We start from the raw sequence: 14941 nt of genomic DNA on the forward strand, positions 1-14941 counted from the left end.
TTAGGGTTGAATGGCTTAGTGCCTTCTTTCTTGACTTGCTTTTTCTGAGGCTTGGGAAAACCGTGCCCGTCATGCTTTCTCTTGTTAGAGCCAACATGAAAAACACGGTCTTTCTTCTGCCTCATGATCCTCTCTTCCTCCTGGACGATCCTTGCGGTCATCTAAGAGAGTGGCCATTTTTCCTTTACAGAGTTATAGTTGACCTTAAATTGTTCAAACTCTTCTGGAAGAGACTCAAGAATAATTATGACAAGAAGGACTTCACTTAAAGAACACTCCAAAGCCTTAAGTTTGGTGTAAGCATTTACTACCCTCAATTTTTGTTGCCTAACGTTTCCGTCAATAGTGTATTTCTGAAGAAGTTTAGCAAAAAGCTCATGAGCATACACTTTGTCGGAGCCTTTAAATTGCTCCTCCATTTCAGTGAGGAATTCTTTAGCAGTGTCTTTCTTAGGGAGTGCTTCAGAAATGTCCGGCGATATTGTCGCTTTCATGATGAGAAGCGCAATATGGTTGGACTTGTTCCACTTTTCCATCTTAACATCATAATTCTTCTTGAGTTCTGCATACCCTGTAGCATCTGCATCAGGTGCCACAGGTTTTTCTTCCCTCAAGGCATAGTGAAATTCATTACAACCCAAACATAATTCGACTTGGGACTTCCAACGAGGGAAGTTACTCCCCGTAAGTGGTTCGATCGTGTCGGACCGAAATGGAGCGGAAGCTAAAATCATCATAAAATTCATAAGTAAACTTGCATGATTATAAATTTACGTTGGTAAATAAACAAACATGCCAAGTATTTAATTTCAACTCCATGTCAAAAACACCGCTGGGTAGAAAAAACATGGAATTAAAATATCATAAGTGATGACTCGTAATAATAAAACAACGTTGGTCCGAATTAAAATTAGAGTCATTTCATTCTTAATTTAAGCATCAACATAAAAGAAAAAAAACAATATCATTATTTGATGCTTAAATAAGTTCATCATGCAAAACACAGAATAAATCCTGACACTAGTAGAAAAAGGACCTAATGTGAGACACATTAGTCCCGGTTTGATTTTGATCCGGTACTAATGGTACCATTAATGTCGGTTCGTGTTGAACCTTTAGTACCGGTTCGTGCCATGAACCGGTACTAAAGGGGTGGTGGCAGGCTGGCATCAGGCCGGGGCCCCACGATCACCTTTAGTACCGGTTCGTGGCACAAACCGGTACTAAAGGGCTAACCTTTAGTACCGGTTCGTGGCATGAACCGGGACTAAAGGGGTCTGACCTATAGTCCCGGTTGGAGACACAAACTGGGACTATAAGGCAATTTTCAATCTCTACCCCCCCGGGTGTATCGCCATTTCAATTTTGAAAAAATCAAAATAAAATGATAAAAACTTCAAAAAATAAAATCCTTCGAGAGGTAGTTATATTACTACATCTACTAGTTAGGAAAATTTGAAAACTTAAATTTGGACATGTTTTGCAAAAAGTGTAGGGAAAATGTAAAAACGGCTATAACTTTTGCATACGATGTCGGAAAAAAATGTATAATATATCAAAAAATTCAGCACGAAAATCCTGTTTGCAATTTTTTAGAATCCTCAAATTCCAAAAGGAAAAAAAGATATGGTCAAATTTCAGTTTTTTTAAAAAAAATTGGTTAAATCTGGTCAAACTACTTATTCAAGAAGTATTAATATTACTACATAATTATTCAAGAATATTAGTGTTACTAAATAATTATTTCAATTTTTTGAAGTTTGGTCAAATCTGGTCAAACTGTGGTCAAACTTTGGTCAAACTTATTCAAGAAATATTAGTGTTACTAAATAATTATTGTTTTTTAGAATAATAGTTTCAAACTTAAACGGTGAAACGTGTGACCTAATGCTCAAGCTAAACTGCTGAGGGTTAATAGGATTGACAGCTTACATTTGTCAGGAAAACAACAAGTGCAGACTTGGAATGTAGGGGGAATAGAACTCCGAAGTTAAGCGTGCTCAGGCCGGGGGAGTGAGAGGATGGGTGACCGGTCGAGAAGTTAGGCGATTTGGAATGAGTGATCCACACTTGAGCAGTTAAGAAAGGTGATTAGAGACTAAATCATCAAATAATTCAGAAAAATTAAAAATAAAAAAATTCAAAAAAATCCAAAATTTTCAAAAAAAATCAAAAAAAAAACCTTTAGTACCGGTTGGTAAAGGTTTGATGGCACTTTAGGTCCCCCATACCAGGGCGCGAGCTCACGCCACGTGGTGGCACTTTAGCGCCGGTTCGTGCTGAACCGGTACTAAAGGGGGGGCTTTAGTGCACACCCTTTAGTGTTGGTTATGGAACCGGCACTAAAGGCCCTTACGAACCGGTTTTAAAGCTCCGTTTTCTACTAGTGTGAATACAATGTCTCGTTGGTTCAATTTTACCCAGAATAATAATGTGTTCATTATATTTTTAGGCATTTTGTGTTTTAAACGGTGCAAAAACATAATAAGTATTAACTTAAACGCACTGGAAAAAAACAGAAAAACGCGACAGTGATTTTGGCCCAAAAACCAACGGCTGTCCGAAATGCAGCTCAGTCCAGTAGCATTTTTTTGGACTGAAACTACCTGGGCTGAAGCCCGCGGTCGGATATGGCCCCTTAAACACCCGCCGGCCCAGCAGGGAGCCGCGCGGTACTCTCAGTCGTCGGATCGAGCCGACGGCTCGGATCGCCTCGCGACTGAGCAAAAACAGTGGCGCGGTCAAAACCCTCGACCATTTCCTGCCCTCCTCCCCGAGTCTCACTCTCTGGCAGAGCGACGGCTTTCGACGGCGGCCCAAAAGGCGCACCGGCCATGGCGCCGCGGGGGCTGCGCTCGCCGGAGGAGCATGCAGCAGGATGAATCCCCCGCGCTCCCCCGTCGAACGTGGCCCCGACGTCCGTGCTCATGGCGCATCAAGGGAGAAGGGACGCCGGCCACCGCGACATGAGGGGCGACGGCGACGAGCTCGTCCATTCGAGTGGCGGCGGTGGTGGCTAGTCAATGTTCCACGCGTCGCTCCGGTGGGAGGCGACGACGTCGTGGCATCTCCGTCCTCGCACCACGGTGGACGCAGTGCGGGCCCCGAAGGGAAAGGCGGCTACGCGGCGCATTAGGTGAGCCTATGCCTCATTCTTCTCCAATTCATGTTCATCAGTGCTTATTTTGGATTAAAAACAGCCCTAATTGCAGAATGAGTGTACTTTCGAATTGGGGATAAAAACTAGGGTTCTTGATGTGGGGATTCTACTGTTTATATACTGTTTAGACCTCTGCCTTCTAATTTGCTTAGTGCATATGGAAACAGAACTTAAGCATGATCAATTTTAATCAACTTAACATGAAGGTGAGCATTAGATCTTAACTGAGATTAATTAAAATTGATGAACATAGGTGGCAGTAATGATTCGTAGAAAAATTAGGGTATCACATAATTATTTGCAGACGGCAATTGGCATGAACATCAAACAGTAGCATGAGCATGGGGCTAAAACTTTCAATCTTGATCATAAAACCCTAAACCTGACTTGATCTAAAATTCATGTTGATCTAAAGATCAATGATATAGGGACCTATTGCAATCAAAATTGGTGACTGATACCATTGTTGGATTAATTATGCATCTCTGGGATACCATTAGCAGGAACTTGCTTGCATCTAGATCACCTAAAAAGCATGAACAGAGAAGGTTTAGGGAATCTTTACATGTCACGGCAGTGGACATGATCGCCTGCTCGATGCAGGCGTGATGCAAGGGTGATGTAGTCGAGGTAGCAGTCCTCCTCAACATCCTGATGCCCTCAGGACGCCACCGGCACTGCCCGGGGACAGCAGCGGCGGCTGGAGTAGGTCTTCCCGTCGCTGCAACGCTCCCCCCGATCGGATGGGGTGAGAGAATATCGGGAGGGGAGTGAAACCGTACGAAAATTGTGATTGCGCAGGCTGCCAACCCTCTCCCGTACCCCCTTTTATGTAGCGCTAGCGACAGGGGACCTAAACCATCAGTTGGTTTGGGTGCCCCCGATCAGAGCGCCTTAGTTGGGAGAAAAAACCCACGTACATTGATGCATGGAGCCTTTTTCTTTAACGTTATCTTTTCCTTTTTTCTGTTAGACTAATAGATCTAACTGGCCTGTTAAGCCGTCAGATCAAAACCAACAGGAGATAGTATTTGTTGCATGGCAGTTCTCCTTATTTTCTGCACCATGACAATCCACAACCGGCAGCATGGCAATTACTGAATAGGTAGCACGGCAATTCTTTATATGGTGCAGCATGACAATCAATTTTTGAAACCAGAAGCATGACAATCCTTGCATGCACGGAAACATGACAATTTTTCTGCTGATAACATTGCCACAGCATGTCAATTTTTGTATGATAGCATGGCAAAGAATGTTGAGAGAAGGGGAGAGGGGTTGGTGGTGGCGTTTGCTGGGAGAACGGCACGGCCGCCTTGCCGGAACAGGGATCACGAAGCTAGGAAGGTAGGAAGCGGGATCTCCATTTGCATCACCCGTGATTCAGTTCTAACCCGAATGGGATCGACAACTAAAGACGATGTACTGTATACGACTAGTACTACTTGCATTGCATGTCTCCTAAGCTGGATTCTTCAGGTTTAATTCTAGAGTCAATTACACTGATGGTATTAGAACTTAGCGTAAACGATCACTTTAGTGCTAGAACTTGTGGCGTACATCGAAGTGGTGTAAAAACTTGACTCGGGCGTGCAAATACGATGCTAATCGCATTTATATATGACCGCAACACTGACGAGGCATACCAGCGTGGCGCGGGGCCCGCTGTCATCTACCAAACAGTGAAGAAGAGGTCTGTGCGTGCTCTTTTTTCGAAAACCGCCTAGTTTTTTTCGCAAAAGCACCTGACAAATGGTCCCAGCCATCAGCAGAACACATTTTAATTGAGCAAAAAAACGATCTGCTCGGGCCTCAAACCTGTGACACCGGGCTAAATGAGTGTGCATGTAGCCACTGATCCGAATCTCGCCGGATGTCAGTTCAGGATACACACGGTTTATATCCAATAGTTAAACAACATAAATTAATGTTTGAATTCCAGAAAAGAGATGCAGTTGAGGTAAACAAGCAGGCTAAATAAATGATTATCATTCTTTATATTTTTTTAGGGGTAGTCACTCTTTATGTCTACAATAGAATGTGCTCGTCGGCTAAAACGGACAGAACTTAGTGCGGCCCATTTTGAGCATGTTTGTTTTTTTCTCATTTTGTGAAGTTTGTAAACAGATTTAAATTACAACTATACATAATATACATGTAATTGCAAATGTGTATTTATTGGAGGAATTGCAGTCTGATGGCACACTACGCTCACATTTTTCCATGCATATATTTATTTTAAAGTGTATAATTATTTTTTAGAAAACACAAAAACTTTATTAAAAACACATGAATGTTTTTTAAAAACAATAATATTTTTATGGCATGGAAACTTTTATATGCTATACTCATTCCAAGGGATGAATATTTTATTGAAAACATGAAAAAGTTTGAACTTATACGAGAATTTATTTAAATGTAAACATATACAAAAATGGATTTAGAATTCTTAATTTATATGAAAACACTTTTTAAAATTGGTTGTTAATTTTTTTTATAGTTCCTAATATATTTTTGGATTTTTAGGAATTAAATAGGCAAACAATTTATGAAGTTATATGAATTTTTTAAATAATAATATTTACTTTATTTATATGAATATTACTTAAAATTGTAATTAAAATATTTTATGAAGTTTCGAAAAACCTAACATGTTGAAAATGGGCTGCACTAACTGAAATCTGTTTTAGCCCGTGAGCGCGTTCTGCTATAGACATAATGCGTGACAATTCTTTGTAAACATGAAATTACAATTGTTGGGGTGGCAGCCCTGCTCGCCTATTGACCGAAGGTTGTATGTTTGAATTTCAGCGTCTGCATACTTTTTTTCGAAAAAATAAAATTCTTAATTTATGTTGATATATAAAGATTCTTTCTTTAGTGTACACAAATGACGACTTGGATGGGCTGCACACGCAGGCTACTAGAGGTTGTCAGGTCGATTGCTGACCTTGCCATTTTTGTTGGGGGCTTTTCTATGGAAGAAATAAAAAAGACGAGGTGATTTTTTGTCCGGGGCTTTTCTGTGGAAAAAATAAAAAAATCGAGGTGATTTTGCAAAAAAGCATTGTGCTGTCACTGACAGCAGGCCCTGCGCCACATGGCAAGCCTCGTCAGCGTTACTGCCGTATACAGACGCGATTAGCACCGTATTTGCATGCCCGAGCCAAGTTTTTGCACCATTTTGATGTACATCATAAGTTCTAGCACTAAAGTGACCGTTTACGTCAAGTTCTAGCACCACCAGTGTAATTGACTCTTAATTCTACAACAATCAAAACGCACGTGCCCAGTGAACTTGAGTATACTGCCGTCTGTTGCTGTCTATCCTCTTCATCGATATGCAATATCTACTGTATGTATGTAGACTTGGAACGACGACTAGAACAGAAAATGGATCCAAATTAAATTGCATTATATATTTCTTTACCTCATATCTGTCCTGATCTGCCTTTTCTTTTTATTTGCATGCTCGCTTTTCGTTAGTCAACTAGTAACAACTATTAATCTATTAGTTTGTGGCCGTATGCATCGTTTTGATGCAGAGACCAGATAGTCCCCTTTTTCAAAAAAAATATACTATTAGTCTATGTTATTATCTTTACAGTGGGTAAGTGTCAGGCTGGTCACAATTAGAAGTATCATATACTAGTATTATGCATATGATACTACCTCCACAATATATAGTATCATAACTTGGTATCATAAAAATCTCATTTATTGTCAAGCATGATGCATACGAGTACATCATTTACTATGATATGGTATCATATCATGATACCCAGCCCTCTTTTTCCTCATTTAACTGTGTGCCAAGTCACCTAAAATGTTTAGTTGACATGCATGATACTACCTATATATGATACTCCCATTGTGACCAGCCTTATAGGTGTGATGACATAGAGATCTGCATTTATTACGTTGTAGACTCATTTTATATTGAAAAGTGCGATGTGGTTTGTCTCTCTCCTCCTTAATTGCTTGCCATATCACTTGTTTTGCTTATGTGACATGCATGTTACTACTACCTCTGTCCTGGTTTATTAGCCCACTTTGTATTTTGTGCCAAATTTTGATCATAAATTTAGCTAACAACATAAGAATGCATGTCACCAAAAATTATATCCTTACATTCATATTTGTACATAGTTTTCAATGATGCTATTTTCGGTGACATACATTAACATTTTGTTACTCCCTCCGTCACGGTTTAGAAGGCGCGCTTGGAAATTCTCTGGGACCTAGGTGGTTATCTATTGGTTGTGAGATGGGCTAAAAAATAGCATTCACACTACGCATGCATATAGAAATAGTACATCAGAGTACTAATTAGCTACTAGAAATAAATGCAATGCGCCCTAAACCTTGTCTATTGTGGAAACACACATAAATTTAACTGTGCCTTCTAAACTGTGACGGAGGGAGTAGTTAAATTTAAGGTCAAAATTTGGCACAAAATACAAAGGGGGCCAATAAACCATGACGGAGGTAGTTCTTATGTCACTCCCACTATGAGTAGTCTCACACTTGTGTCCTCTCCTTTGCGGCAGCACGCACCCACAGAAGCCTTCCTACCAAATATAGATGGTCGATGTTTTGGATCGAAATTGATAGGCTTTGTCTCTCACTCTTTCAATCACGGTTAAACTTTACTAGGGTCGTCTTTGTTGGTCTTATCTGTTGGATCAGCAAGTATCTACTCATTCTGTCTAGTGTTAAAAAACGTCTTATATTTTAAGACAAAGGGAGTATGTTACATTGGGTACGATTAATCCATATTGCTGCACTCCATGTTGTGCTTTTCGTTCTTACAAACTGGCTAGAATATACTTACTACCCAATTAAGCTTGAAGCAGGTTTATAGGAAGATCAACGTCCAAATTAAGCTTCTGGAAGGTCTACAGGAAGATCGACGTCCAGAAAATTTTTAAGTTCAGTCAAGACCGACACATATACTTTTCACACTTTCTTTTTGTTAAGGTACTTCTAAATATTCCTTTATTCACTAGAAAAATTGTTTACGTATATCTAATCATAAAATAGAAATCACTATCAGGATATTTCTGAGGTCATACGCTTTAGAGATCTTAACCAAGATTTTAAACATACTATGTTTATTTGAGTATCACAAGTGAATAGATGACAAACATGCATTTTTGTGTCTTTCTCATTTCTAACATTTACTGGATTGAGTATAAATAATTTTGTAAGGTGCAATGTATCAAAAAATAGAATTGTTTAATATAATTTTCGTTACAAACACGAACAAATTTTTCATGCACATTTTAGACGATTGGCATGACAAATGTAGACTATTGTTGATATTTAATGAGAATACCATCTGATTAGGTAATGTAGTTTGGTAAAAATGTGTTGTAAATAAGAATAAAGGTTTATTATAAATGTGTCAGGTCAGACAACCTATCTGAGGCAAATGTTGAGAACAATGTACTGAATGTTGTTATTGTATCAAAAATAGTATCCACTACAATTATCGGTTTTTTTATTGTCCAATGCGTAAAAATTTATTTTCATTCTCACATTATTATTTCAATATAACTATATGCTCTTATGTTTAAGTTTTCTCAACCTTAACTTGAGAATAGAATCAGGTAGGCACTGATTATTATTAGAATAATCCGAGCGCGCACTCAATTCACCGATCTTGAGCGAGTATATAATAACTCTAAATATGTATGAAGACCTTTCGGTCATGAGATCTCTCAGCTCGATCAGTATTAAGGATCAGCTATTTTGGTCGCTTTTTTGGACTTCTAGAATAAGTTTCCCCTCTATCAAGTTTGTTATAGGTGCAACCAAAAATATTTTTTTATAAGCCTACTAATAAAGTCTTAATTAGTACGTTTCTACAAAATAAATTTGGTTGGGTTTCTCGAATAAGCTGGGTAGAGGGCATCTTATTTCAACATATTCTAAAAGTCAGCAAAAGAACTAGCCCTAAGTTTTCTAAACCTAATATCACTACTAGAATCAACGATTTTACCCAGGGCCAAGTTCTTTACCTAGGCTTATTGATCTCCTCAAGGTAAATAACAGCCATGAATAGTACATCCTAGGGGAAGAGAAATTCACGTGTTAAAAAAAACTAGAAAACAAGGTAGCCACGACCTGTAGCTCATTTTTCTTCATCGGCGCGCTTTCTTTTGGTGGCCCACGCCATATTTCGGCATGCACCCACTTCCCAATGAGAAAGACATGTGTTCGTGTATTTAGGTCTCCTTCCCCATCCCCATTCTCTCCCGAAAACGAGCGTCGTCGGCCCAAAAATTCCCCTTCTCACTAGTAGAAAACAGGGCTTTGGTCCAGGCCGGGTCAGCTCATTAGTCCCGGTTCATGCCACCAACCGGGACCAATGAGGTGCCTATATATACCCCCTCGCGTAAGAGCAGAGCACACTGCTCTGTTTTTTTCTGGCCGAGGGGGAGAGGGCTTGGTGGTGCTCTAGCTCACCTCCTATGCACACAAGATGTTCGATGGAATGCCCGAGCCACACTACTTAAGCTTTATCCTCTCCAAGCTCGACCTCCAAGCTCCATTTTCCACAGTATTTGTCTAGGTTTAGCGGCCTGTCACGCCCGTCCCCGTCTTCACCGCCGTCGATCACCCGCGCCGAGCTCATCGCCGGCACCACCGTGGTGAGCCTCTTGTTCTTATCTTCTTTCTGAAAGGAAAAATATTCTTGCTTGTATGTTTACATAGATCCTTGTATTATTTTCTTACTTTTATTATTGCATCTTATATAGTGCGATGGTTTTGGTATCCTCCCCCGTCGGCCCTCGTCCTGTCTATGATTCAGATGTGGTATATATATTATCTTTATAATTATTGGTTCATTTATTGTTTATGAAAATTATGCCAACCAACGTGACATAGATTTTATTTATGTAGGATGTATGTGAATCAGAAATGCCAACCGACCCTATTGTCGAGAGGTTAAATTTAGTTGAAGAAGAAAACAATTTGTTGAAGGAAAAAATAAAAAAAATTGAGGAGGAGAAGATGATATTGGAGTTGCATGTTGCGGATGTCGTCGATGATCACAAGATCAAGATGGATGCAATGCGCTTGAAGATTAGAAAGATTAGAAAATATGCCATTCATATCGAGGCTTGGTATCATTATGCCGTTGGATCAATTGTTACCTTGTTGCGATTATGATCGCATTTGTTTTCGCATTTTAATGTTTTACATAGTTTCAATGTATGGTTTAATTAATTAGATGCTGTGGAGTGCTATATGTTGTTAGATGAGAACTATGTATGCACTTTGCTTTTAATGTGATGATGAACTTCTATTAATTTGGACACTTAATTATATATAATGCACGCAGATGAACCGGCAATGGATGTACGGTGACAGACACACCTACGAGTACATTAAGGGCGTGCATGAGTTTCTCGATGCGGCTGAGGCAAACAAGCAGAATGGTTTTATGTGTTGTCCATGCACTGAAGGGAATACGAGGTCTTACTCTAATCGGAAAATCCTTCACTCCCACCTACTTTACAAGGGTTTCATGCCACACTATAATGTTTGGACGAGGCATGGAGAAATAGGGGTTATGATGGAAGACGGCGAAGAAGAAGAGTACGATGACAACTATGTGCCCCCTGAATACGGTGATGGTGCAACAGGGGGAGCTGGTGAAGATCAAGAGGAACCAGACGATGTGCCTAATGATGTTGCAACGGGTGAAGCTGCTGAAGATCAAGAGGAACCAGACGATGTGCCCGATGATGATGATCTCCGCCGGGTCAATGTCGATGCAAGGACGCAATGGGAAAGTCAAAAGGAGAAGCTGAAGTTCGATTGCATGTTAGAGGATCACAAAAAAGGGTTGTACCCCAATTGCGAAGATGGCAACACAAAACTCGGTACCGTACTGGAATTGCTGCAGTGGAAGGCAGAGAATGCTGTGACTGACAAAGGATTTGAGAAGCTACTGAAAATATTGAAGAAGAAGCTTCCAAAGGATAACGAATTGCCCGACAGTACATACGCAGCAAAGAAGGTCGTATGCCCTCTAGGATTAGAGGTGGAGAAGATACATGCATGCCCTAATGACTGCATCCTCTACCGTGGTGCATACAAGGATCTGAACGCATGCCCGGTATGCGGTGCATTGCGGTATAATATCAGACGAGATGACCCTGGTGATGTTCACGGTGAGCCCTCCAGGAAGAGGGTTCCTGCGGAGGTGATGTGGTATGCTCCTATAATACCACGGTTGAAACGTCTGTTCAGAAACAAAGAGCATGCCAAGTTGATGCGATGGCACAGTGAGAACCGAAAGAAAGATGGGAAGTTGAGAGCACCCGCTGACGGGTCGCAGTGGAGAAAAATCGAGACAAAGTACTGGGATGAGTTTGCAAAGGACCCAAGGAATGTATGGTTTGCTTTAAGCGCGGATGGTATTAATCCTTTCGGGGAGCAGAGCAGCAATCACAGCACCTGGCCCATGACTCTATGTATTTATAACCTTCCTCCTTGGATGTGCATGAAGCGGAAGTTCATTATGATGCCAGTTCTCATCCAAGGCCCTAAGCAACCCGGCAACGACATTGATGTGTACCTAAGGCCATTAGTTGTATAACTTTTACAATTGTGGAATGGAAACGGTGTACGTACATGGGATGAGCACAGGCATGAGGAATTTAACCTAAAGGCGTTGATGTCCGTGACCATCAACGATTGGCCCGCTCTCAGTAACCTTTCAGGACAGACAAACAAAGGATACCACGCATGCACGCACTGTTTAGATGACACTGAAAGTATATACCTGGACAAATGCAGGAAGAATGTGTACCTGGGCCATCGTCGATTTCTTCCGACCAACCATCAATGTCGAAAGAAAGGAAAGCATTTCAAAGGCGAGGCAGATCACCGAAAGAAGCCCGCCATGCGTACCGGTGATCACGTACTTGCTATGGTCAATGATTTGCACGTAATCTTTGGAAAGGGTCCCGGTGGACTAGCTGTTCCGAATGACGCTGAGGGACACGCACCCATGTGGAAGAAGAAATCTATATTTTGGGACCTACCCTACTGGAAAGACCTAGAGGTCCGCTCTTCAATCGACGTGATGCACGTGACGAAGAACCTTTGCGTGAACCTGCTAGGCTTCTTGGGCGTGTATGGGAAGACAAAAGATACACCTGAGGCACGGGAGGACCTGCAACGTTTGCACGAAAAAGACGGCATGCCTCCGAAGCAGTATAAAGGTCCTGCCAGCTACGCTCTTACGAAAGAAGAGAAAGAAATCTTCTTTGAATGCCTGCTCAGTATGAAGGTCACGACTGGCTTCTCGTCGAATATAAAGGTAATAATAAATATGCCAGAGAAAAGTTTCAGAACCTAAAGTCTCATGACTGCCACGTGATTATGACGCAACTGCTTCCAGTTGCATTGAGGGGGCTTCTACCGGAAAACGTCCGATTAGCCATTGTGAAGCTATGTGCATTCCTCAATGCAATCTCTCAGAAGGTGATCGATCCAGAAATCGTACCAAGGCTAAGGAGTGATGTGGCGCAATGTCTTGTCAGTTTTGAGTTGGTGTTCCCACCATCCTTCTTCAATATCATGATGCACGTCCTAGTTCATCTAGTCGACGAGATTGTCATCCTGGGGCCCGTATTTCTACATAATATGTTCCCCTTTAAGAGATTCATGGGAGTCCTAAAGAAATATGTCCGTAACCGCGCTAGGCCAGAAGGAAGCATCTCCATGGGCCATCAAACAGAGGATGTTATCGGGTTTTGTGTTGACTTCATTCCTGGCCTTAAGAAGATAAGTCTCTCTAAATCGCGATATGAGGGGAGACTGACTGGAAAAGGCACTCTTGGAAGTGACCCAATAATATGCAGGGGCGGATATTCTTGGTCTCAAGCACACTACACAGTTCTACAGAACTCTACCTTGGTGACCCCGTATGTCGATGAACACAAGAACAGTCTGCGCTCCAAACACCCGAAGCAGTGTGACGACTGGATTACATGTGAACACATCAGGACTTTCAGCAGTTGGTTGGAAACACGTCTCAGAGGTGACAACACTGTTTGTGATGAGTTGTACTTGTTGTCCAGGGGACCATCTTTGACTGTATTGACTTACAAAGGATATGAGATAAATGGGAATACATTTTATACGATTGCCCAAGATCAAAAGAGCACCAACCAAAACAGCGGTGTCCGCTTTGATGCAGCAACCGAGAGCGGAAAGGACACATATTATGGTTACATAGTGGACATATGGGAACTTGACTACGGACCTAATTTTAAGGTCCCTTTTTTTAAGTGCAAATGGGTCAATCCGCCAGGCGGCGGGGTACAGGTAGACCCACAGTACGGAATGACCACAGTGGATCTGAAAAATCTTGGGTACACTGACGAACCGTTCGTCCTAGCCAATGATGTGGCACAGGTTATCTATGTGAAGGACATGTCTACCAAACCGAGAAAAAGAAAAGATAAGGAAGCGAATACATCATACGATGAGCCAAAGCGCCACATAGTTCTTTCAGGAAAAAGGGACATCCTGGGAGTAGACGGCAAGACAGACATGTCTGAAGATTATGAAAAGTTTCTTGAAATTCCTCCCTTCAATGTCAAGGCTGACCCAAGCATCCTGATAAACGATGAATATTATCCATGGTTACGGCGCAATAAGCAAATGACACAAGCGAAAAAAAAAGTGAAGACTTTCTCCCGCAACTATTATGATGATACCATGTCAACTTTGTAACACACGAGTATGTTGTGCCAACTTTTTCAGAGTTCATTTGATAACTATGAATTTAGGTCGGATTTTCTCTATAAGTGCATCTATGTTCATTTTTTAGTAAAGTTAATCACAAACTTGTGATTCACACAAATTTCAAAGAATTCAAATTTTAACTATTCAAATTTAAAAACTAATGGCACTAACAAAAAGTTTACAATTTTTCTAAAACTAATGGCACTAACAGAAAGTTTATAATTTTTGGAGTTCATTTGGAATTCATTTGAAATGCTTTTCAATTTCAGGGTCTTATAGCTCAAAAAATCAGTAAATGCATGAAAAATAACAAATGAAGTCAGAAAGGGTTGAAAATTGATGATGTGGCTTTGAATGGTGCATTTTGAACACAGAAAAAATATGGAGTTCAAATAAGTTCAAGAAAATGAAATCCCTTTGTAACAGATGATCTTTCGTCCAAAACTCTGATACTTCGAAAGAGATTGTCCGTTTTGTCCACGAACTGCATCCAGTTTTTGCCGTAACCATCTCAACTTTGTTGCACGTGCTATGTGGGTGAAATGATGATACCATGCCAACTTTCAACCTTTTCGGAGTTCTTTTGAAATGCTTTTCAATTTCAGGGTCTTATAGCTCAAAAAAGCAAAAGGAATCAACTAAAAAGTTTTTATAAACCTCTAGTATTTTTGAAACTAAACTTATATATAATTTATGCAACTTAAATTCAGAAAGTATTTTTGGTTCAACACATTAATAGCAAAAAGAATTTAACAGAAAAAAATAACAAAATTTGTTTTTGATTAAAACAGATGTTAAAAATAACCTAAAATTACCAAATAGAGTATAATGATAAAACACTATAATATTAAGTAGCAGGAAAATTAATCACTCAAAAATCTAACTTCATAGTAAAGTTATTCATAAAATAGTGATTCACATACATTTTAAAACTATAAGTATTTAGTACAAATAAAAAATAAAAAGCAAAAATGAAAACAAAAGAAGAAAACAAAAAAATTTCAAATT

The sequence above is a fragment of the Triticum dicoccoides genome, chromosome 2A (genome assembly GCF_002162155.2).
Source record: "Triticum dicoccoides isolate Atlit2015 ecotype Zavitan chromosome 2A, WEW_v2.0, whole genome shotgun sequence".
Lineage (NCBI taxonomy): Eukaryota > Viridiplantae > Streptophyta > Magnoliopsida > Poales > Poaceae > Triticum > Triticum dicoccoides.